Source organism: Lonchura striata, chromosome 2 (genome assembly GCF_050655825.1).
Source record: "Lonchura striata isolate lonStrDom1 chromosome 2, ASM5065582v1, whole genome shotgun sequence".
Classification (NCBI taxonomy): Eukaryota; Metazoa; Chordata; class Aves; order Passeriformes; family Estrildidae; genus Lonchura; species Lonchura striata.
The window spans coordinates 144806732-144831146 of record NC_140704.1 but is presented as its reverse complement, the minus strand read 5'-3'; the positions used below and the strand labels follow the sequence as shown (position 1 = coordinate 144831146).

Genomic DNA, 24415 nt, shown 5'->3' with positions numbered 1-24415 from the left:
GAGGAAGGGGTTTCCCTTTTCCAGCTGTTTAGACCATTCCTACTTTTGGCTGTAAAGCACCGATGTATTTGCAAATTGCTGTCAAACACAGCAGCCACCAGTGCAAAAGTGGTGCAAGAAACGAAATGAGCACAGGATATAAACATACAGCAAAAGATCACTTTGCTCCTCTCAAATAATTGTGTTTGTGCTTCATTTGCTCATGAAGACCAGCACTGTTAGGTGTTATTGAGTCGCTTGTTTTCAGCAATAGCGTCCATGTCCCTATACCTGGAAAGTTCAGCGAGAGGTACCTGGGTCAGCTACAAGTAATCAAAGACCCACAAAGATACCATAGGAAAGGTTGCCCAGGTCCCCTTACATGTTGCTGTATGTTCCTGCTTGGTCCTGAGCTTCAGCTACTCTCCTCACTGCAAACTCCTGGAGCTCCTGTTTGATGGGAGCATGTCCCAGGGCATGTTCCTGCCTGCTGCACTTCTCCCAGCTGCACAGCCCCAGCCCTGTCTCTTCAGTATCCCCATGCTCCAGTAAATGGAGCCACAAGGGGAAAAGTCTGCATGCACCGACACAGTAAAAAAGGGACCGATCCCAAGGACTGCGAAGGGTTGTGGAAACCCCCACAAAGCAGCTGCTTTTGTGGCCTTTTCTCCCTGTCCTGGGGATAGGCAACACAGCCCAGGCAATGTGTCTGCTTATTCTGTTAAGAATCAGCAACTTCGGGCCCATCCTTCCCCTCCAGCTAGACTTTAACTTTTAAAGCCAAGAATACAAAGGGATGGAATTAAAGTCTCCTACAGCCTGTTAGTCTTGCTGTCTCACAAATTTATCCTATCAATTTATCACCTTCACTGCACTGATGTCTGTATTGAACAAGAATTTGTTATGTGTCTGGCTGTACAGCCCTGAACAGCCCGGGATGTTTCTGGAAACCAAAGCAACAGAGGCTCGCTGAATGTGTGATTCCTCCAGGTCTGTGCCATACTGGAATAAAATTAAGGTTTGGATCTGCCTTAGTTTGAGAAGTGGGCCCATGGAAATCTTGGGAGATTTAACAAGACCAAGTGCAAGATGCTGCATCTGGGTCAGGGCAACCCCTGGTCCCAATCCAGGCTGGGGATGAGCAGACTGAGCAGCCCTGCTGAGACCTGGGGGTGCTGCTGGATGAGAGGCTGGGCATGTTCCAGCCACGTGTGTTTGTAGCCCAGAAAGACAAACATCATGGGTTGCATCAAAAGCCCTGTGGGCAGCAGGCTGAGGGGAGTGATTCTGCCATTCTATTCTGCTGTGATGAGACCCCACCTGCAAGGCTGTGCCCAGCTCCAAGGCCCTCTACACAGAAAGGACATCAACCTGTTGGAGTGAGACCAGAGGATGTCACAAAGATGATTAGAAGGATAGAGCACCTCCTCTACAGGGAAAGGATGAGAGAATTGGGATTGTTCAGCGTGGAGAAGAGAAGGCTTCAGGGTGACCTAATTGCAGCCTTCCAGTACCTGAAGAAAACTTACAGGAAAGATGGGTCAAGAATATTTGCAAGGACATGCAGTGCCATGACAAGGGTTAACAGTTTCAAATTGAAGAATAGGTTCGGGTAAGATATTATGAAGAAATTCTTTACTGTGAGGGTGGTGAGACCCTGTCATAGGTTGCTCAGAGAAGCTGTGCTTGCCCTGTCCTGGGAAGCGTTCAAGGTCAGGCTGCACAGGGCTCTGAGCAGCCTGGTCTAGTGGGAGCTGACCCTGCCCATGGCAGGGGAGTTGGAATAAAACAATCTTTAAGGTCTCTTCCAACCCAAACCATTCTATGATTCTACTGGAACACATCTGGAGCACCAGATGCTTTTTACAGCTCTCTACACCATTCAGGATTGAGGATATATTCACATTTCTGACAGAGAACCCTGCTACTACTTGGATACAACTTTCCCACTCATTCCAGCAGAAGCAGATTTGTACCAAGGAGATAAAGTGCAATTCACATCCTGCTGTGAAGACTGTTCAGGAAAAATGCACTTTCACCTTTTAAAATTCAGACAAAATCAGATTTAATATAAAATGTATCTTATCCTTCCACATAACCAGCAACATGACATTAAATTTCTTCTGTCTCATGATATATTTAATGAGGGGGAGCAAAACAAATGAGGCACACCCCTTTCTCCAGTACTACTTGTTATTCTTCCAGAACAATTCTTCAAAGTTACTGAGATCACTGTATGTTACCTCCTTTTTGAAGAATCAGATACATTGCATCAAAAAGCATGCAGGAAAAGTTCTAGGGCATGAAACCAATTTTTTCACACTTTTATCTGGGTCAGCTTTTCTATTGATTCTACAAATACTGTATCATTTTTTAAAGTTAAAGGTTTTTTTAGTTTAAAAAGAAGAAAAAGAGAACATCAGAACTTAAGTCAAAAATCCATCTCAGCCAAGGACTGGTTTTGTTAGGTGACTCCAAATCAAAAAGGTAGATTTTTTCATAATAAAATCCACCTAACAGTGAAAGGGCATCTGGATCAACTTCTAAATTCAGTAAATTCCCTCTTCCCATACTGTGTCTATTTTCACTAATACCATTAATACCATCTTTGCTGTTAGGTGTACAAAACTTAGCAACAGCTGACAACATCTAAGACAGCTAACATGAAACAAACACATCAAAACCACTCAGACACATGTTTTAGCATTAGTTCTTCCCTTCCTTTCTCTGCCTCTCTGCCAAGTTTTCCTCCATGCTTATGAACTATTTGGCACAGCCTCCAGCTTTGCTTTAAGTTGTTTCATCAACCGATGTGTTTGCCTTGAGGTGCTCTGAAATAGAAATAATAAGTAAGAACTGGCCTCAGGTAACATCCTGTATTAGGAGATCACTTATTGCAAACATCCTGAAGATCTGTATCAACTTCATTTATCTGTACACACATGGAGATGGAGGAAGGACCCTTCTCAGAGGACTCCTACCAATAGGTGACAGTTCCTAGTATGGACAACTCAGAAAATTTGCTTACAACTTCAGATGACAGCAGAATATAATAAATAAAGTAGTGAGGAATTTCAATTAGGTTGGTGAAAAGAGCGAATGAACTGTCTCTCAAGTGCTTTTCCAGAATGGAATACTTTTACTTCTGAGATACTTTTTGCATGTTTTCATGCTGGTGTGATGTTGGGAACGCCACCACATTGTCCAAGAGCCTGGTTATCAAATGTGCCTCTTCTGGAAGCTGGGTGTCTGCTTTGACAAAACCTCGTTTCACAGGGATCTGGGCACATGGAGACTTCCAAGTCAGACCACAAGGGGGGTCTGACTAAGATAAGCATTTACTCCCAGGCTCTGGGACACTTGTCTGGCATGCTCAAGATCCAGAGGATTGTCTGCACAGATCCACCAGCCTTTTTATACTCACTTTTCCCAGTCTGGAGAGCTCGAATGGAAAGATGAGTAATCATTTCCATCACACCCCCTGTGTGACCCATACAAAACCCCCAGCCTGATTTCTGATATACAAATGATTAAACCCCAACACTTTCTTGCCATGATTTTATCCTATTAAGCCTTGGTCTCATTAGGAACCTTGCCAGTCCTGCACGAGGCTGCTGGATGCTGCCTCCAGCATTGCACATCTATAACCAAAGGGCTGGAAACAAGTGAGCTGCCCTCTCTGCAGCAGGGCTGGAGGCCCCTTTGCCCAAAGATAGCCCTGCTTCCAGAACCCCATCCTGTGGTACTCCATCCATGGCCCAGTGCAGTCATTAATATACTTCTAATTGCAGGAATTATTGCTCTGCTACACTATGTCTTCTCTCTTCCCCCATGCATTAACTGGTTGCTTGGAGCTTTGCAATCCTGCAAAGAAAATGCGTTGAAAAATAAGACTGAGGAGGCTCATGTTAAATTGGGAAATGGGCACGCCTTGCTGGCTACCCTGAGAAACTAGGACAGGCTTCTTTCGACCAAGTCTCCAGGTATCTCTGAGGCAGTAACAGTTGGCACAATTCTTAAAATACACAGGCTGATTAAAAGCTGGCTTGCAGCACTCACCAGGCTTGCAGAATTAGTGCAGACTTTTAAAATCAAACAGACAGGACAATTTATGAAAGAAACCTTCTCCAAATGCAGGACTGTTTGCTGGACCCCCTTCCTTCTCTCCCACCTCACAACACACCTAAAGTTCCCCTTGGGAAAGCCTGAGGTACCACAGTGGGTATGAGCAGAGATACCCACACCTTGGACGTCAGTCCAAATTCAAACCAGCAGCTGCTTCAGTGTTAAAGTCAGACTGTAATCCACACTTCTCCGGGGCTCCTGACAGCCAGCCACCATCCTGCTTCATCCCTTGCTGGAAGATGCAGCACAGACGTCAGAGGGGAAAGCAGAGGGCTGAGCTGGGACAGCTGGCCAATGGATCTCCAAAATGTCAGAGGAGACAGCTGCAGAGCAGACTTCAAAACAAATATCCCTTCCCAACAGGCCACTTTCCCTGAGGGAAAGGTTTTCCCCTGTGTGCCACATCCCAGGCCTCACACTGAAAAGCTTCAGTAGCAGAGGGGAGCCCAGTGCTGCCGGGCCCTGCGCTCCACTCAGTGACGACAAAAGCCAGCCTGAGCAGCCAGCGAGTGCCTTCCCCTCCTCCAGAGAGGGCTGCTTCCCTTCCACTGCCTTCCCCACCTCCTCTCAAGCATCAGAGCACCCCCACGACAAAATGAATTTAATATGGTTGTTTTCATCCTGTCATTAAGGATGAAGCAAAGCAAGACTAATAGTTTGGATTGATTTATGTCAGTTTAAATTAAGGCAAAGTTGCAAATCTGGCTTTGTTGTGCCCATTAGTCAACTGAGCCCTTCACATCCCAGCAGTGCAAAGTGCAGACCCCAGCTGTGGCAGATGCTGTCCTGGCAGGCATCACCCTGGATGGAAACCTGGCAGGGGACCAGCCTGGCCATCACTGCTGGCTGCCATTTCTGTGCCAGGCTCAGGGCTGTGGCTCTCCAATGCCCGTGGGAGGGGGTGGGCTCCAGCTTCCCTCGACACCATCACCCTGCACTGACACCTCACAACCTGGAGCGTGCAATCCAGCCAGCTTACTAACAGATTTGTGGCACTTTGCCACAAATGCAGATGCTTTTGTTCCTCTGCTCTTTCACCTGGACTTCAATAAACAGCTTTTGGCAACCTGTCCCACAGGGGACTTTTGGTTTCTTGAAGTTGGGATTGAAGGCATTTGAAATGGTATTTAATGTTTGGACTTAGATGTTTATTATTTCTTATCTGTGTTATAATCTCACTACTGTGAGTTTGGTAGCTTTTTCATTAGCAAGGCACAAAATGGCTAACCAACAACTCTTGTTACAAGGTCTTTTAAAACGAAACTATCTAATTAAGAAAGGACACTTAGATTATTTTTCGCTTTTAACTTAATAACTTATCTCTTGAAGTCCACAATGTGGACTTTTCTGTTTAATCACAAAACATCACCTAAACCTATGAAGAAGGAAGAAGAAGGTAAAGAAGAACAACTTGCCTCCACCCTAGAACTTCTATCTTGTTTAATATTTCTATATTCTAAAATTCTAAACTCTAAGTTTTTCACTCTGTGATATTACAGACTTCTAACTAACTACACACCTGTAATCTCAGTGCTATTGCTCAATTTCAACAGCCTGTTCCACGAGCTTAGATCAAATGCAGTGTTCTCTTGTGGGTCTGTGCCTTAAAGCACAGAAAGTTTAAAATTCTCAGCACCTAGGATTCCAATAGGGGACAGTTTAACACCCTGAACAGAGCTATCAGGCAAACAGGTTAATGGATGAATGTTAATGTACAAATATGCTGAACCTAAATGGACTCTCTCAAATGAGATTCAGAAATAACTACAGGAAATATAGTCAGAGGTCACCAGAGAAACCTACTGGTAATGCTCAAATTTATACAGAATCATAGAATATTTTGGGTTGAAAAGGAACTTTAATTATGTATTAATTACAATTAAAATGGATTTTAGTCCAGTCCTCTACATATATACAACCTCTCAGTGAAGGAAAATTGGGTCTAAAGAATCTCCTACAAAGCAAATTAAGGAAATACCTTTAAACAAAGCTCAGCAACCCTCCAAATCCAGGCAGGGCAGTTACAGCTCTTTTTAGCCTGCACTTCATGGATCTTCACAGCATTCTGTGGAATCAGTCATAACTTTCCCATTTGTCCTTTGCAACATTCTGACAACTTCTGAGTAACTGTGGAGCAGCACAACTTCCTCAACTGGAATATTCTCCACTGTCCCAAGGCAAAGTGCACAGTTTGGATTTAATTTCTATTTATATGGCTGTATTTTCCAGATGAAATGTGTAGTCTAAGCAAAAAACACATCCAGAGTCTTCACTGCCTTCATCCAAACTCAGCCATGTGCTCTCACACGTCCCACTGAAACAACCAGGGCCCCACCTGTGCCCCAAAATCCCTTAGAGCACTCTGCCCTTGGGAAACTGCAGTGCTCTGTTGGGCAATGAACAGTGCTCAAAAATTTTATTCTTCATGGAGGCTGTTCTTAAAAAGACTTTCTACTGTCCTCATTGGAGCTTCACATTTTGGATGTGTGACAAAGCAGACATTGTGTACAAGGAAATATAAATTCTGACTTGCACAAAACTACCCTTTAGGGTAGCTTTAGCTAGAACTTCAGAACTGGATACAGACTGAATTTGACCCCTTGAATCAAATTGCTCAGATCTTCTCTGCTGCTAAAATAAAGGCAGAATTTTGTCCTGTTACTCCTCAGTTTGCAGCAGAGTTTAACTAGAGACCTGTCAAGTTTCTAGTCCACACCTCAAATAGCCTTGTCAAGTCATACAATCAGCAAGAAGCAGCCAGGGCAGGGTTTTATTGTCCGGGAATGTAAACAAGTAACAGGCAGTGCTGTTCATCTACCTCAGGTTGGTGTATATAATTTTGATTAAAGCCTTTATGTAAATACAGATGCAAATCAGGTTCAGTATAGCATCTGACAAATTACTATCAAAGACCTGAGGCTACTGGCAAATTATCAGCATGAGCTCTCATGATGTGAAGGTATGAAATCCAATCTTGGTCCAGACACTGTATTTTTTTTTTGGCTTAAATTGGCAGTAAAATACCATACTGATGCATATAAAAGATGTTAGCTTTCAATTTGAAAAAAGAACACTGAGGAGGTAAACCAACATCCTTAGAATCTTTAGACAGTCTATGTCTAGCAAGAAAAAAACCCTTTTAACATTTCTACAACACCTACCAAAGAAACTCAAGGCATCTCTGAAATGTTAATTAATCCATACTCTCCCCAAGGGATATCTATTTTAAAGATGGTTATATGGAGCCTGCATTCATCTCTCATTTGCCAAAGGCTTGCAGGGGAAAAGCCACTGAGATCAAATCTGGACCTTGCCTGTGCTCCTCCACATTCTCATCATAAGACTTCCCCTCCACAAAAATCACAAGAACTCACTCACACCAAAGATGTGTGAACCTCTTTGGCCTAGATATCACTGCTTCAAAGTAGTGTTAACTTCAAAACCTTGTTTAACTTGCAAAGACGATTACAAGACAAGAAAAATAAAGAAAAACAAATCACAAGAGAAAAAAACACCCACTCCCAACATTTGGAAATTGAAGGAATCTTTAGATCATACTGAAAGAATCTTATCTGTGAAAATGAAAAGGTATGACCAAGGTAATCTTCACAGCAGTATCAGCAGTAAATTCTGCTATTTCTTCCCTCCAGGTTTAATTCCATCTTTAGGGCCTTGCAAGGGAAGAGCAATTCTCCTTCATTCAGAACCACCCAGTAAGACAATGCTTGGAAAGAGGCAATAGCTCTTAAGGTTTTAAAGCAGACTTAACTTGATCAACATCAATGATGTTTAAGTACATGTTTAACATTTTGCCCACAATACTCTTGCACATTTCCCAGGGTATGAAATTCCCACTGGCACTGACAGAAGTGAAATCACATTTCCAATTTATGTGGAACAGATGCATTAAGTTAGCTCCCTATAAACAATTGTTATTACTGGTGATGAAGGAGAAGGAAACACAGGAAGGTTTGGAGTTGCACAGGTACATTCACAGCGTAACAAAATGTGACATATACACGTCATATCATTACTATGACAACAGTGTTTGGAAGAGGTATAACCAGCATTTTGTAAGCATATGGTCATATACTGGCCCCTTCCTGTGCTCAAAATGAAAAACAAAACAAAGGGACAGGAGCTAAAGGCATGAAGCCACAGACTGGCCAGTTTGCATTCCTTTGCTCTGATATCAGTTACAATGACTGCACAGTCATTCAAATGCTTTGCTTATAGATGTGTTTATTTGTCTTTAGCATCTTGCTTACAAAAAACCTCCAAGAAACATACAGTAATAGCAAGTGTTGGTTTTGAACATTGGGACACCAGTGTGAATTCCTACAGTAACTGTGATTTCGTGGCTGCAGGGAGTGTGTGGAAGAGGGGAACAAGAAATGCTGATGTAATTAAGGAAATGATACTGAGGTTGCACCTCCTGTTATCTGTTGGAACAGGCTAAAAGCTTTATGCTCCTGGAAATTGGACATCCCTGCTTTCCATGGCTATTAAGGGAACTAGCACATATATGTATTATGTGTGTGTGTGTGTGTGTATGAAGTTTCCTAGAGAGCAGTTAACATTTCAAGCTCTGCTTCTCCATAGCACATCTGCATCCTTAAAGGAGTACCTGCTCCAGCAAAATCATTTTCTGGGTCCCGTTTTCAAGAAGAAGTGGCAAGTTTCACTGAAGGGGAGAGAGGGGTCAAGATTGTTACAAAGGATGAGACACCTCCCATACTTACTTTGGGAGAAACCCAAGCCAAAACCACAGCTTTACCATGTACTGGTTCCAAGTCAGAGCCCAAATTCCTAAAAGAGGCCAAGTTTGCCATCTTGACGATTTCTTGCTGATAATCACATCTTGGTTGACTTTTTTCTTATCTGATGACTTAATCAGTCAATTTCAACAGATTGAATGATTGCACTAGTTTTGCCAAAAGCAGTAAGTGACTTGCAACATACAAGCAAACAGATAAGGAAGAGACTTGCAGGTCTGACGTGACCTCAAGTGGTACATCCTTAGGGATTTGTTTGGAAATCAGTGGTCCTATACTGTACTGAGAAGCTGAGCCACTCAGGCAGCAACTCATTATCCAGGGACACGGATGCACCAGAGGAAAAGGAGAGGCGAGGAGGGTATGGCTCCAGCCAGGCTGTGGGAGAGATTTTAATTCCCTGCCTGACTTTATGTAAACCATTTTTACTCTACAGAGCTTCTTCACTTAATTCTTGTAACAAAACTTTTCTGTATCACACGTACTGGTATGGTAAATACCCCAGAGGATACAAGGTGCTTGTATTTTAGAAATACGAGATCAAATAAGCACCAATAAACCACTGTCTTTTCTGCTTCTCCAGTGAGGCTTGGAATAACCCTGAAGGCCTGAACAACCCTGCTCTTCTTGAGCAAAGAAATGTGTAACTTTAAAATGCTGGAGAGAAAGAGAAGAGCAGTATTTCATCAAAGGACCTGTACAAAGGACCTGTACTAGCAGTCTAACAACATAATCTCTTGAAGGGGGCCAAGGATTAAAAGTTGGTGTGGAAAGGCAGAGTAGGTAGTAAAAATACAGCACTATCCATTTTTCAAAACTCAAGGGGTCTTGAAAGAGGGTGCTAGGAAGCGGGGAGGGAGTCGCTCTGCCCAAGATGTAAAGTTGTGCCCTGTTTCCTCTGTCTTCATATTTTTCCACCTTTTATTTTTGGATCTCACAACATTATCCAGCACTAGATGGCACATAGCTATAATAACAGCCATGGTGCCCTGCTCCAGAGTGCAGCAGGAGCACTGGTACCACCCTGCAAAGAAGAAGAGAGAACATGGAACATTAAAATCCATCTCTCACCTCTGTTTTACTTAGGATGATTTGAAAACACACCTTTAAGACTTAGAGGAGCTGATTTCCCAGAAGTACTCCAGCAGCAGAGGAGCACCTGTGTCACCTCAGAGGTGCCCGGCGGGCAGGGCTGTCGCGGCAGAGCCCAGCAGGGGCTGCAGGAAGGGCGGCTGCCCAGCACAGCACGCCTTGCCGCACTCCGGAATCGGGAACTGCACTTCTCCCCGTGCCCCTCCAGGACAGCTCTGCTGGCAGGAGTCTGTAGTGTAGGCACGGCTGAACACCGAGCTATTTTCAGCAGAAGGCAGGATGCAAGCTCACTTCCCAATATACTGTGTCGTAATACAAAATCCAGCCTTTGTGCCTTGCCACACAGAGATGCTCAATGCACTGGAGGTGGGGACCATCGGATGCTGACAAGTAAGAGCCAAGATGCTGATGCCATAAAATAAATGATTTTATAAACCTCCCAGCAGGACAGTTTTCATTGATACACAAATTGTAGATGAGTGCTGTTTTGGGCCCCAACACATCAGGTCAGTGCAGAAGGACCCACCTATGCAAGCAGGGCAGCCAAAAGGCCAATTTGCAGTCCTTAAGCCCAGGCAAGCAAAATTCATAAACGGCATCACTGGAAAAAATGTGGAACTAACACATCTCAAAGGAGATTAAACTCTTCAGAAAAGGCCAGGTTTAGCAGGTGTCCCAGGACAGCTTTATTGCAGACTCAACCAGGTGCCATTTTATGTGGCTGGCTAACCTGTTTCCCTCTTTCTGCCCATGAACTGGTTTTGCCCTTCCATCTCTTAATTTTAGGCCTGGATAACATTTTCCTGTGTCAGAATTTACTATGACCCAAAGCAGCAACTGGCTGGACTACCCACCAATCTAAACACACATGAAAACTTAAAGTAACACTTACAACCCTGTGTATTACCCCTGAGGACACAGGCAAACACAGATATAGCTAATCAACAGCTGGTTTCTGCTAAAAATGCCAGAGACCTGCAAGTCCCAATGAATTCCCACTATCCCATAAATCACTTAGATGCCAAGATACCACTTCAAAGGCTAGACTTTAGAAACCATAAATCTGAACAATCATTTTTTGTCTTGACATGACTACATTGCAGAAAAAGAATTATGATTTGTAGCATCTTCTAAAGCACAGTCCAGTTCTCAGTCTGAAAGTGCTGAAATCAGGAATTTGCCCAAGACTGCAAATACATGCTTTCTCCTTGGAAACATAGCTCACAGCTGAGCAGCAGGCAGGAGATACATCTGGAATTTCTCTGCTGCCAGACACTGTTTTAGTTCATGTTATGATACCAAGAACTGAAAGCTGTTGTTTCTACTGAGAACCCCTCCTTCTTCCAGTTATTTCAAAGGATACAGTGAGTTTCTACATTAACAGAAGTGTTAATTATCACTGTGTTTTCCCACATAATTGATACTTCATAATCGATGCCTTTGGCAGTGGTAAAACATGGCCCCCAACATTTTCAATTACACTGATCCTCCCTCTCCTCAGGAAAAGAGATTTTACATCTCTCACCTGTGATTCAGCCTCAAACTCAGAGTTGGAGGAATCTGTGTCTGTTTTGGGTGGCAGACACCTCCTAACTACCAAGGAAAAGGTGAGGAAAAGGCTCTCAACACTTAGGTGGAGCTTTGTGCCCATGCTGAGAGACATACCTTTGTTGAGAAAGGGGCAGCTCTACAAAAGGAGTGGTAATGACACCCACTGATAACTAAAAACCAGCAATGATCTGCTCTGCAGCCTTCACTGCAGCTGCCTCCAGAAGAGTTGCACCAGCCAACAGTCAGAGACTCACTTCTTGCATCTACCCATTTTCCAGCTTTTGGAGGAATTGCCTCAATAAAGACTCACAAAAGAAGCTTTACATCTGGATGTTATTCTTGTAGCAGTAGAATCCCAGAAGTCTTCCCCAAAGACATGCTACTTTTGAGGGGAAAAGCAGATGGCATTCAGTATGCTGCTGGAATATTCCTGGAGATCAGTGTGACAAGGGAGTCCCACCAACACCTACTGAAATCATACAGGGCATAGCATGACCACTGAGTTGTGTCCACCACATTCACCTTGCCACAGTAGTGTGAAAAACATTAAACATTGTTTCAGTGCTTTAAATTTCTACCCTGGGCCTGCCCTAACTTTGTTCCAGAAATTGAAAGGAATGGCTCCAGGAGAGAAACCAAGCATCTATAGCAATTTGATATAATGTGGGGTGAAATATTCACACTCTGTAAGAAATAATGAGAAAGTTGTACCAGAGAATGCTTCTGATATGGATTTATTTTCCCACTTGGCTCCACTTTAGCACTACCTGCAACCCTAGAAGCTCAAAGAGTATTAAAGGCTGGTCATTCCTGACACACCCTGTATCTTCCAGACAGAGGACCTTTTCTACACTGAAGGCCAGGTGCATAAGGGAAAGATGTTAAACATTGTACAAACTGGTCCTCATTCCTGGAGACATACCTGTTCTCTTTAAAGCATATCTCCCTCATTTACCAAAAATGCCTCCCACATATATTTACACCAGTGTTCGCTCTGCAGATGGCTGTGGGAAAGAAATAAGAGATTTTAATCTGTCTGGTTGCACCACCAGCTGAGCTGCAGTTGGGATTCAGTGGACAGACTTTATTGCTGGTAGCCTTAAAACGATGAGACGAACAGTTTTATCTCCAAAATCTGGATAGAGGGGTAAAATAGCTTCCCTGCTGTTTCTTGGTACTAGAGAGAACTAAAACTGGCTCCTTCCCAGGGAATTCACTACTCACTGTTCATCTCTGCCATCATGCAGGAACTCTGTTGGGAAGGGACAGGAATGACTTGTAGCAATGGCTTCAGATGAGGCTTAGCAAGTGTCCCCCTCTTTCACACTAATCAGACTTCAATTAAAAGGATCACTACAGTTTTGGGCAAAATGTTTTCATCCTCTGCTGGCTTTCTATTGCTTGGTTCCAGGCAAAATGTTCAACTTTTGTGCCTCAGTTTCCCCAGTACTTAAACACAGCAATAAAACCTCCCCTGGAGGTATCAATTGGTGCTTGCATAGGAGGATGCAAAGGAAAGCACTGCAAGAACCAGAGATCATCAATAAAGCATCCAACACTGCCACCAATGCTTCAGCAAACCACCAGCCCGCTTGACCCCTAGAGCCAGATGTGCAACACTAGCTCAGAAAGCAAAAAACCAGGAAGAAGCTGCCAGGTTCTTCATATTCATGAACTTTTTAGTAAAGCTCAACAAAACTTTAAGGCATGTTCTCTGCTGTTGTTCTTGCCCTTTTGCACAGCGAGCAAGTCATAAATATTTCAGGGGAAGAGTCCAGAAAATTTGCAAGACTGGTCCTAGCCTTTTACAGCATTAATGAGCAGGCCATTAATAGTTAATGAAGCAGCTGCTGGTGATCTCAGAGGTAAAGGCAAGACAAGAACAGTAGCCTTTGCCCATTCACTACAATGTGATAATGTGAAGGAATGGTTTGATCCTTCTATCAAGTTCTCCCCATCACAGCAAGACCCAGAAGCTGACCACAGGACTTACAGCAGAACCACACAGAGCCCCCTGCCCCACTGTGTCATCCAGCAGGGATGGAGGCTGCTGGAAGTGGTCTGAACCAACTGTCTTGATGCTCTGTGCACATCTGAGGGACTGCAAAGGCTTCAGTGATGTTTCTTAAATACAAGACTAATGTTCCAAACAATCAGGTTTAGGACCAAGTAATGCCTATGTGCTGGTGTGTGCGTGCACTCCATAGCCACACATATGTTAAAATGCCAATAAAAAGAGAGGGGTTTGAAGACTTTTAAAAGTCTCAAGCGTTTGTTCAAAGCTGCACTTTGAAGGTCAAATTCACAATACAACTGGACAGCTACCTTCAAAGAACAATTTCTCTGATTTCAGCCTCAGATGCAGCAAGGACTTTGGTGAAAAGGTATTTTTGCTGTACTTAACTCTTTTGTATATCTGAACTGACATCTGCACTGGCACTAGCCCGGCTGCTGGGTGCAAATGCAGTCCTGCAGCCCTTTTGTTTTGCCCCTCAAAACAAAAGGGCATGGCAAGAAGAACTGAGTAAAAGTTTGGACACTGCCAAACTCTAATTTCCTTCATTTTATCCCTTCCAGTATCACTGATTTTTAAAGGATTAGTGAAGTTTGTTTTCGTCTGCCTCCACATTCATGTGTATGTGGGTCTATCAATCCCAGCACAGTAACTTCCTAGTGGTCTAATGAAAACAGGGAAGTTGTGGAGAGACCCTCCACCGCTTGTGCTCTGGAGAGTGGCCAGTGTGACCCAGTGCACGCAGGAATTCAACACCACAAATCAAACACACTAAAAGCGGTTTGCGTCAGTCCTGCTGGCCCCAGGAATAAATCAGTCTCCTGGATTTCAGCTCACATCACATCTGGCTTGTCACAGATTAAGCCTTTTCTGTGGTTTTCTAATAGGAGTCTGCACAAAAAGCAAGGATTGATAGCAGGGAGGCCCCCTGAAGACCCCCAGATGGATAGGAACAGCCAGACCCACCTTCTTCAACAGCAAACTGAGCTGGCTTCAGATGCAATCTGAGTATCTCCCTTTTATGTAAGTGTCCTTAGCACAGAGTGCAAAAGTTCATCTGTTCCAGCCATTCAGGACTGGCAGTCAAGAGCTTTGCATTCAAAGGGAAGAGAAAAAGGAAAAGCTTAATCTCAAAGTTACAGTCTTAATTCCACCCTCCAAACCAGAGATGTTTTAGTAGTGCAGGAGTCAAAGGCAACTGCAACACTGGGCCCTTTGTTAAATAATTAAATACGATTTGCCTAATCTATCCATCAGGTTCTCACTGAAGAGACAAAAAATATCCCCATCAACACCCCACTCTCACCTAAGCAATGAGCTTCCTACAGCACCTCCTGGGATAATCCTCTAGTTTTTAACAAAACTGGTCCTTGACTTTTCTCACCTTCAAACATGATTCTGCCTGCTGTTCTCAATGCAGATCAAAGGCGACCTTAGTAGATCCTTACTGTGCTAAGAGATAAAATAAATTTATTAAGTTAAATTTCAAGTAATCATGTTATTCTGTAATTTCATTAAAAAACTATAATTTGCCAAACATTCTCTGGAAAATAATTACTATTCAGACTTAATAATAAAGTATGTAATTAGCAATGAATGTATACTGCCTTTTTTTAAAAATCCATAGCATGTAATGCTCCCTCATGCTTTGAGTGGGAGCATCTTAAAGTGATCATAAACATTGATTTAAATACTTTAATACCTTGAACTAATTTAAATCACATTAAGGATGATACATCACATAGGAAGAACCCTACTGAATTCAGATGTGTGTTGGGCTGTTCCTCACTCACACCATCTATTTTGCATAATTTAAGAACAAATATTTTAAAATAGCAGATAAGTAAAAAAAAAAATCTTTAATGACCAGAAATACCTATCCAACCTCAAATGTTTCTTAATCAACTTCCTATTAACTACCTGTTTTATTTAAAAAAGAAGGAAAAAAAGTTGACAATTTACCTTCTCCTCCAGCAAAACTTTAATGCTAACTATGTGTTACATTTTCTGTTTCCAACCCTTTGAGAAGTTATTTTTAATGATTTTACAATACAGCAAAGGGACATGGGCCATTCATGCACTAGCCAAAAATTTGTCAAGCTGCAACCCCAAACAAGCCAAGTGGCCACAGCAGAAGCTGAAGAATGTTCCAGTTTGAGTATCTGTCAGCTGCAAAGACCAATACTAAAGGGTTGCAAATCACAGTCCTTTTCCACTGCTGTACAGACCGGCAATCACGAATTTGAGCAGAAGGGTGTCTCAGCCAGCCTGTGCCAGAAGCCCAGCATGGAACTCACCTGGGAGATGCTGCAGCAGGGCCTAGATACTTCAGATACACTGACCTTGCAACACCACCTGAGCAGCCTCCACCTGAGACTCAGTAAAAGGATCAGGACAAGAGAGAAGGAACAAATAAAACCCCTACTTACACAGGGGTGAACAAAATACAAGCAGATTAAAAAAAAAAAAAAACAAAAAAACTACTAAAGCATGTTAGATAAAAACATGAACCAGTGTAAGTGGTTCTATGTTTGTGCCAGTGAGAGGCAATTAGGAAAGGATGCCTTGAGTTCAAGGCAGATAACTGAAAAATCTGATCAAATTCCTACCATGGCTGCAGAAATCAATACAGAGAGGAAACTCAGGTATGAATTCAGCTTTCCTGTGCAAATACACTATTCAAAATGCATCAAACTACAACTCAAACCACTCCACACAACATATCTCAAAGCTAAAAGTGTGACAGAGCCCAGGTGATAATTCCCATCCCTCTTGCTGTCTGCTACCATCTGCAAGTAAAGAAGCCTAGAAACAGCCACAAATCCTTTGCCACAGTACTGCATACCATTTACATCACCACCAATTTTGGGATGCAGCTTGTGTTAAATACCCAGAATCTCCTTGCAAAGTGCCTTGCACTCTTTCCATTCAATAGCACATTTCAAAGCAGATCCCTGTCTCCATCAAGCACCACAACAGCATTTTGCCCACAGATGGAAAGGTGCTCTCCTTGTCCTGTGAGCACCCTGCCACAGCAAGCTCCTTGCTGGGATGTGAATGGAGCTCTCCAAAAAATGTCAGGCAGGGGAAGAGGTGAAGGAAGAGGGTAGCACAAAGAAATTAAAAATGCAAACCATGTGCTCAACAATGATCTTCCTCCTGAACTGAGCACAGGGTGCAGACAGGGTTTTGTGTACATTATTTTTTAATTTAGAAGAACCTTATATTTAAGTCCCCCAGAATTTTTGTGGGAGAGTTGCAGAGGACTCAGCACAGAATTGGAGACAGCTGGCAAAGGGTGTCTGCTGCCTGCTCACCCCTTGCACCCTAGAGCAGTACACCCTGAAGTTGAAAGCACTCACCCTTGAGCACTTTGTGGTGAGAACAAGACCGTCCACCACTCACCAAGAGGCAAGGAAAAAGCATTTTAGATTTCAGGAGATTAACTTTAAATCCACCAACTCAGTGCTCTGATTTGCTGCTGGAGAAGAGATGGGGCTGGAGTTAAGATCATTCCTATGTACAAGCTCTTTTCAGCATAAATAATATATTGTGACACTCCTCTCCTGACTTGGACATGTACCGAGTGTTTGCACGCTCTCCTGGACCATCACACAGAGGGTAAACACATAAAATAAAGTTGATAAGGCTAAGATCCAGGATAAGAGGACAAACAAACAGAATCTAAGGCACTTCAAATATATTTAGGGTTGAAAGCAAAATCCTTCAGAGAGCTAAGATTCTTTTCTTTCCTTTATCTGATTAAGTGTGGATCTTGAAACTTGTGTTTGCCTTGAGCAGTATTTCCCAAACCACTTCACCCCTTTGACATCATCAGGGTACACAGACAAGATGCCAACAGATGCTCAGAGGAAGGGCATCCTGTGAAAAATATTTTAGCAATAGTGAAATTGTGAGGATGCTCTAAACTTAAAAGTAGTAAAGAAAACAGTTCACTCCAAACACATAATTCTTTCTTGTCACTCCAATTGTTTTAAAACACATGTAGAGCTGACTCCTCTCTTATGCTGAAGAATCCCAGACAGGCAGAGAGAAGTAGAGGCTTCTTTAGGCAGCACTTTATTCTGAATTAATTAATCACCATTTATACTCTGAATTTATTCATCATCATTTACACTGGGAAGCTTCCTACCTGCTGTAGTTGGGTAATATCCTGCAGGACCTCAGTGGCCACCAGCCCCTGTCCTTGGCAGCTGGCATGGGCACGATGCATTTGCCAACTCTTCCATGCAGCAACCCCTGGCACTTTCTATGGTTTGAAAACCCCACGTGAAGCTTTTTCAGCTAGTTTCTCAAAGAAATCTAAACCTAGCCCTCAAAAAGGTCACACAGTGGAGCTGATAGCTTCCTGGCAAGATACCTGTACCTGAGCACAGGTTGGGAAGAGGACCTGTGCCTTAGGTTAAAGCCCAGGTAAAGGGGCTACTGTCTCTCTCAAAAAAAAAAAAAAAAAAAAAAAAAGGATGCAAAGCCCTGAGACATGATCTTTGGGCTCAGATCCCAAAAATCTGCAACTGCAAGATCATGACTTCTGGTCTCCTGGTACTGAATTTATCACTTGGTGGTAATAGAGCAGCATCATAATGGTGACAGGCTGCAAGAGATGACGTGGGGATGCCAGAAAAGTGATACAGGACTCTGTAAATACCTGTGGCTGAGCAAAAGGAGGGCATTGGTGTACTGGTCCCATGGGTGGGAGCAGTGACAGTCATGTGGACTTCCAGCCAGCCAGCCAAGTGCTCTCCCAACTTCCTCGCCTTTCAATCACATGGAAATTAACAACACTCTTCACAGAAGATGAGGAAGGGGAATCTCTTTGGAAAAATGCAAAAAAAGACAACTTCAGGGGAAATGAGGATTCTTTGGGATAACCCCATCTTCCACAATTTTCAAGAAAGCTTCCAAAGCCCGGAAGACAACAAGCACCAAAGCCTTTAACAGCAGCGTTCTCCCAGCATATCATTTAAATAAATCACTTTCTGAAGAGACAAAAGACAAGGAAAAATTCCCTGTGGTGCCTGACAGTTTGTGCTCAAGAGGATGCTGAAAAAAAAAAAAACAAACCACAAGACATATTTGGTTTGCAGTGGGTGGTAGGAAGAGGGGAGGGGAAGGAATATCCCCAGAAACAGTTGAGGCCAGAACCATCAGGACTTTCCTTCATTTTGTGTGAAAGTGAATCAGCAGTGCTCTGCCAGCCCCGCAGCAAAGCTTGGACATGCTGCTGCTGTCTGCTTCGTACTGGCTTTCACTGGCATGGGGGGAGGCAAAAACCTCCCTGTGCCACTTCCCAGGCCACCATCCCGGCACACTGAAATTCTACAAAACTTAACTGCTTCCAACTGGTATCCTCTTGGATTTTTGTCTTGCTAGTAGGATTTAAGAAAAAGAACAAGTATTTTCCCACTTCTGCCATCTAAGTCAAGTGCAACATAAAGTAACTGAAATTAATAAGCATGAAATTAGGTTGAGAAACGTAAAAAATATATATCCAAAATTTCGAGTGAGAAAAGGGAGCACATACAAGAAAGGTAACACAGAATGGGCATAGAGATCTTGAGACACACTGGTATTTTATTAATTCCCTCTGAGAGTGCCTTCAGCAGCAGCCCAGAACCTACTTTTTTTGGGTGGTATTGAAAAAAAAACCAAAAAAAAACCAAACCAAACAAACCACAAATAACAAGATTCTACTTAAAAAGAAAGGAACCACGTTCTTCCCTATACAGTTTTGCTCACAGTTCTTCCTCCACTCTACTTCCTTCAACAAACTGGACAAGAGGTTAAGTAACACTAAATCTGAGGCTTCCTTAGTTATGGTCACTGACTCAAAAGAAGCAAGAAAATCTCACTCCATTTGTTTGCTGGTGGAAGGTTTTTTGTTTGTTTTAAGCTCCAGTGAATTAAGTATGCAGTTTTAGCACTTATTAAAAATTGTGGGAACAACATACAATCAACTACAAAAGAGAAGCCAAAACAAACAGGTAATTTGAGGTTGCAAGTTTAAAAAAATATTTTGTATTTTAGAGGGGAAATAAGGTCAGGACAGGAAGAATGGGGAGGGAAAACGAGAAGGAAAATCCAAGATTTCAGGCCTCTAATAGGCTCAGTAAATAAATGAAAAGCAGTGCAAGATGTTCCCATACCACCCAAACCACTGCTCACATGAAATTAATCGTCCCCTCCACCAGTGCCAACTGGGACCACACTGCAAATCACAGCATCAAAATGCTACATATTAAAAGCTAACACTAAAGATTTATATCTCTACATGTCACTTAATAAAGGAGAGGGAGAAGCAGAGGGCTGTTTCTCTGCAAAGCCGAAGCTAAGGGTTTGCTAAGTGGAGTAACACAGGGCAAGTAGCTTTGCTTTTCATCTTGCAACACTTTTCCAGGAAAGAAGATTAATTTCAGGCTGTGGAAGAGTTTACCAAGTGAACTGAAAGCCACCGTTGAGGAAACTCTGACTTGCACAGAGCTGTCTGCATTTGCCAGGATGTGCCCATTCCTGGGACACAGAGCCTCCACTGCCTGCACCTGTGGGAAGGGCTGCACTGGACTGGGGCTTCTCTCCAGCAGTGGCAAGGGTTTCCCAGAGCCGAGGGTTGATGTCCAGACACCCAGAGCTGAACAAGCACATGACAGCAGGCATGTCTGCACGGGCACATCTCACATCAGGTCTGTACCACCATCGCTTGCCATGCATTGCATCAGCCCAGGGCAGGACGTGCCACTGAAGCAGCAAAACCCATGAGTGAACAGGCTGTTACACCAGCAAAGGGACATTATTGCCAATGTCACAGACTGAGACAGGGCTGGGACGATAAACCCACTGTCAGCACATTCACCCAAGGAGAAAGTTCTTGATGTGCTTGTGGGATGCTGACCAGACCAAGCACCTGGTACCCTGCCTAATGAGACATTAAATATACACAGTCGCACTTGTCACCAAATGGGATTTAAACTAAAAGAGTGTAGGTTTAATTGGACATCAGGAAACAATTTAAAGATCCCTTTCAACCCTCAGGCTGGGCAATCCCAGACAAAGGCAGAATGAGGCAGAAGCCTACAGAACTTCAGAACTTGGAAACTGCATCCAAGACTGAGCCCAGACCGTGGTACTGTTCACCCTGTGGTCTGTGTGGGTGGGAGTTGTGGAGATCTGCAAATTCCTCCCAATAAGCCTGTAATAGTTAGTTTGAGAGGCAAGCAAGTGGTGAGCAGGCTCCAGTTTGCTAGCTCAGGTCCCCGCTGGACAACAGTGAGAAGATGCAAACTGCACATGGTGCTGGAGAGGCTTGTTCCAGAGCAAAGCTGAATCCCCTGCCCCTGCTCTGCTTTCAGCAGCCAGCATGTGCCCTTGCCCCAAGCCAATTCACAAAAGGTCAACACTCACAGCAAGCTCATCCCCTCTACTCTGATGTGTGATTTCTAACCATGCAGGTGCTCCAGATCACATTCTTCCCCATTTGCTTGCCAACCCTTCCTCCCCTGTCTCCCCTCCAGAGGACAAATGCTTCCCTCTGTCAAACACTGATGAGCCTTCCCACCACCAGCCCCACACAGGGCACTGCCCACTGCAGGCCACATGCAGCCTCAGCCAAAAATTCAAGGAGGTGTTGCGCCATAATCCACCACCTCAGCTATCAGAATTTCCCAGGATGACTTTTCTGAAGTCCCCTCCTAGCTGCCAACACCTAAACCTTCTCTCCTTGCCTGTGTCGTTCTCTCTGCTCACTGACAAAACCAAGCCATCTGAGCCTTCTGCAGTGCTAAATACACAAAATCATTTCACACCTCTCCCTCAGTTTCACCAGCACACTCACAATACTGGTCATTCTACATAAACTCAGCTTATAGAAAATTCAGTTTTCCCTGCAGGAACTGGTTTGGGGTCCCACAGTTACGAAAAAAGCTTGCCAAATGCACTGTCTTATTTTCAAACTCCCAACATTTTTACAACAACCCCAAGTGCTAATTTTTAAAACAAAAACAACCAACCAAAAAACACCTCTGCCTTGCAAAGGCATGGTGGTTCTGGGGAGAGGGCTGGCTTGGTGATTTCTGAACTGTCTCTGGAAGGCAAGGCTGGAATTGAACACTGTTCCCTACATCTTCCAAGCACCCAACTTATTTTATTTCCATTTTGCTGCACCTTCACAAACCAAACTCTCAAACATTACCCCAGATGAAAAGTATTTAAATCATTCTGGAAATTAACAGCTCTTTCAGCTTTTCAGAAAAAAACCCCAACTTACTGCTACCCTGGGACTGAACTGTATCATTACCTCCCATAAACTTAATATCCATTTTTGCAGGATTGATAAAATAAACTAATCACAAATATTAGTTCTAGCTGATGTGACACATGTAAACACACCCTGACAGAAGACCAGCAATAATCATAATGGCTTTAAGTTAAAGCCTTTATAGATTATTTTAGTGCCAACTTTTGTTTATTACTTACTTTCAGTATGAACAAACAGCATCAAGTAGATGTGCAGTAACCTTTAGGGAAAGAATACGCTGAATTACCCTCACAACTGAAAGACAGTCAAACTACAATTACACTCCATGTGAAATGTAAATGCAGCTTTACCTGACAGCCATGCTGAAATCTCGGGGAATTCAGCTGTGACACTGCATGTTTCTGAACAAACTCTAATTAAAATACCCTATTTATTTTCAGTGGATGTTTCCACTCCTTAAGTGGATACAAAGAAAAATAATTTAGACATGGATGAAAACATCCCAACCAGAAGACACTCCAAATAGCATTTCTATGGATCATCCAAGTTAGGGCAAAACAAAAAGAAATAAAACCTGAAGATGTCACGCATGCAAATACAGTGATGTCACGTCTGGCATTAAAATCTTTGTCTTTTATGAGGATCAGCAAAACCTGCTGTGCTTTCATTCCAGCCTGGAGCAGTTTGAAACTGGTTTGAAAATGCAAAAAGAAGTCAGTAACTTTACTGTATTTAATGTTGCCTTTTTTTGACTTTTAATAAAAACACAATAAAACTTCCCCCTCCCCACATCAAACACAAACTCGGGCTGTTTCATATAATGGATTCTTCATTCTACAGATATTGACTAGAAACCTCTGATTTTAACTAGAGTAAAAAGGAAAAAAAGCAAGAGGAATTTTGAGAGAAAGCAATTGGAAGGAGCGTGCTACTTTCAAACACTGACAACAGGAAAAGTCCTGTGTAACAGAATTCTGACAGCTGAACTCTTGGGGGGACAAGCAGGAAAAATGTCATTTTACAAAGTGAGTAATCACAAAGTCTTTAGGCTGATGACTGAGCTATAAACACCTATCCAGGCTTTTTCTCACTTAGTTTATCTCGGATACAAGAGAGGACAAACGTGGCAGCCTGAAGGGATAAACATGCATATGGGGGCAAAGTAAAATAAGGACCAGACAATTCTTAGCATTTATATTCTTCCCACTTGCTGCCCAATACCTTGTTTTCCCTAATCGAGAAATCAATCTGCAACTCTGTTTCAACGAGCTGCTGAGTTCATACAACCTCCTGAAGCCACATCTACATTAGAAAGGCTTCACCGCTACAGAAATACATTACCCTGGCAAAGCACTCTGGTCACAGACACCTCTTGAACAATAATATTGCTCATCTACTGGTCTAATAAAACCACGGCAGCACACACCACTCCTAACAGACATGCCATTTCCCAGTAAGGCTGCATCAATGAGGTTTCTGCTAGAGACACCAGACCTCCTCTAGTTACATCTGTGCCTTCACGACCCAGCCCCGGCCAGGAGGGAAAAACCGCGCACAAAGTTGAATCTGTAGTTTAAGAATAAAAGGCACCTCATGGACAGCCTTGTGCTGTGACCCTGTGCTGTCAGCCGTGCAGCGTGTCAAGGCAATGCACACTCTGCCCCTCCCGCCCGCCGCTCCCCGCGCTGCTGCGGGACCCGGCAGGCAGGAGCTGCTGATGCCCAGCAATCCTCATCACCAGGTCCCTTCCCACCCAGCCAGCAGTCCTGCGCTTCCCTCCCATTCCTACTTCTTCGGATGTTTTCTCCCCTTTTGCTCTCCAACTTCCAATGCAAAACTTTTGCTGTGTTCCCTGCACGGCAGGACCCTCGCAAGTTCACCGGGTTTCCAAGGAGCACCTGCCCCAAGAATGGATGGGAAGCCGCCATCGGAGAGGTGCTTGGGCAGCCAAGGGGGAGGAAATCAGAGCCATGCCCCGCCTCCCCGGCCGTCTCCCTCAGGAGGGATTCCCAGGCTCTGAACTAACCCAAGTGCTCAGGAAAGAGCTGGGTACAGGGATACCCCAGTCAGACAGGTACTTCCCTGTATCATTTCCAAGTTATATTCCTAGAAAAGAGAGGGGGAATCAGTATCCTTCCCAGTCGCCTTCATCCCAGAGGGAGACAGAGAAGGGAGTAATAAAAGAAGACGGTTCTGTGATGTCTTTGGAAATAGGCTAAAACAAACGGGAAAGACACCCCTCATTTAAGGAAAAAAAAAAAAAAAAGTGGATGCAACGTGACAAAGCCCGAATTTCCCCACATCTCCCGACTCTGGAGAAAATAAAACGCCACGGGAAGGCAGAGCCTTTCGCCGAGGGTGGAGGAGGGATGGAGCGGGGCGCCCGGCTCTGCCCCGCCGCGGTCCCGGCTCGGTGCCGCCGCTCCCACTCGCCGCTCCCCGCAGTTGCCGGCAGCGAGACCCGCGCCACGACCACGGCGTCACGAGTGGGAGGGGGGCTGCCAAAAAGGGGAGGGAGGGCAGGAGGAAGGAAAAAACATCAAAAATTAAACCAGAAGAAACCACTGCCAAGTGCGGCCGCGGGCGCGGAGCCACGCGCGGCGGCGG

General features: G+C 43.8%; 1 protein-coding gene across 14 annotated transcripts in view; it reads right to left on the bottom strand.

The window, feature by feature from the left end:
• The window catches only part of ZHX2 (zinc fingers and homeoboxes 2), a 74797-nt gene that overhangs the window by 48818 nt on the left and 1564 nt on the right, over positions 1–24415 (bottom strand). For 5 of the 14 annotated variants that reach the window (XM_085572501.1, XM_085572506.1, XM_085572502.1 and 2 more), the window contains exon 1: positions 1–24415. This exon is cut by the window's left edge. The exons of 7 other annotated variants lie outside the window; for them this stretch is intronic. The gene's annotated coding sequence lies outside the window, so the exon portion shown is untranslated. 2 more of the 14 variants (XM_085572504.1, XM_085572509.1) reach the window with 2 other exon arrangements.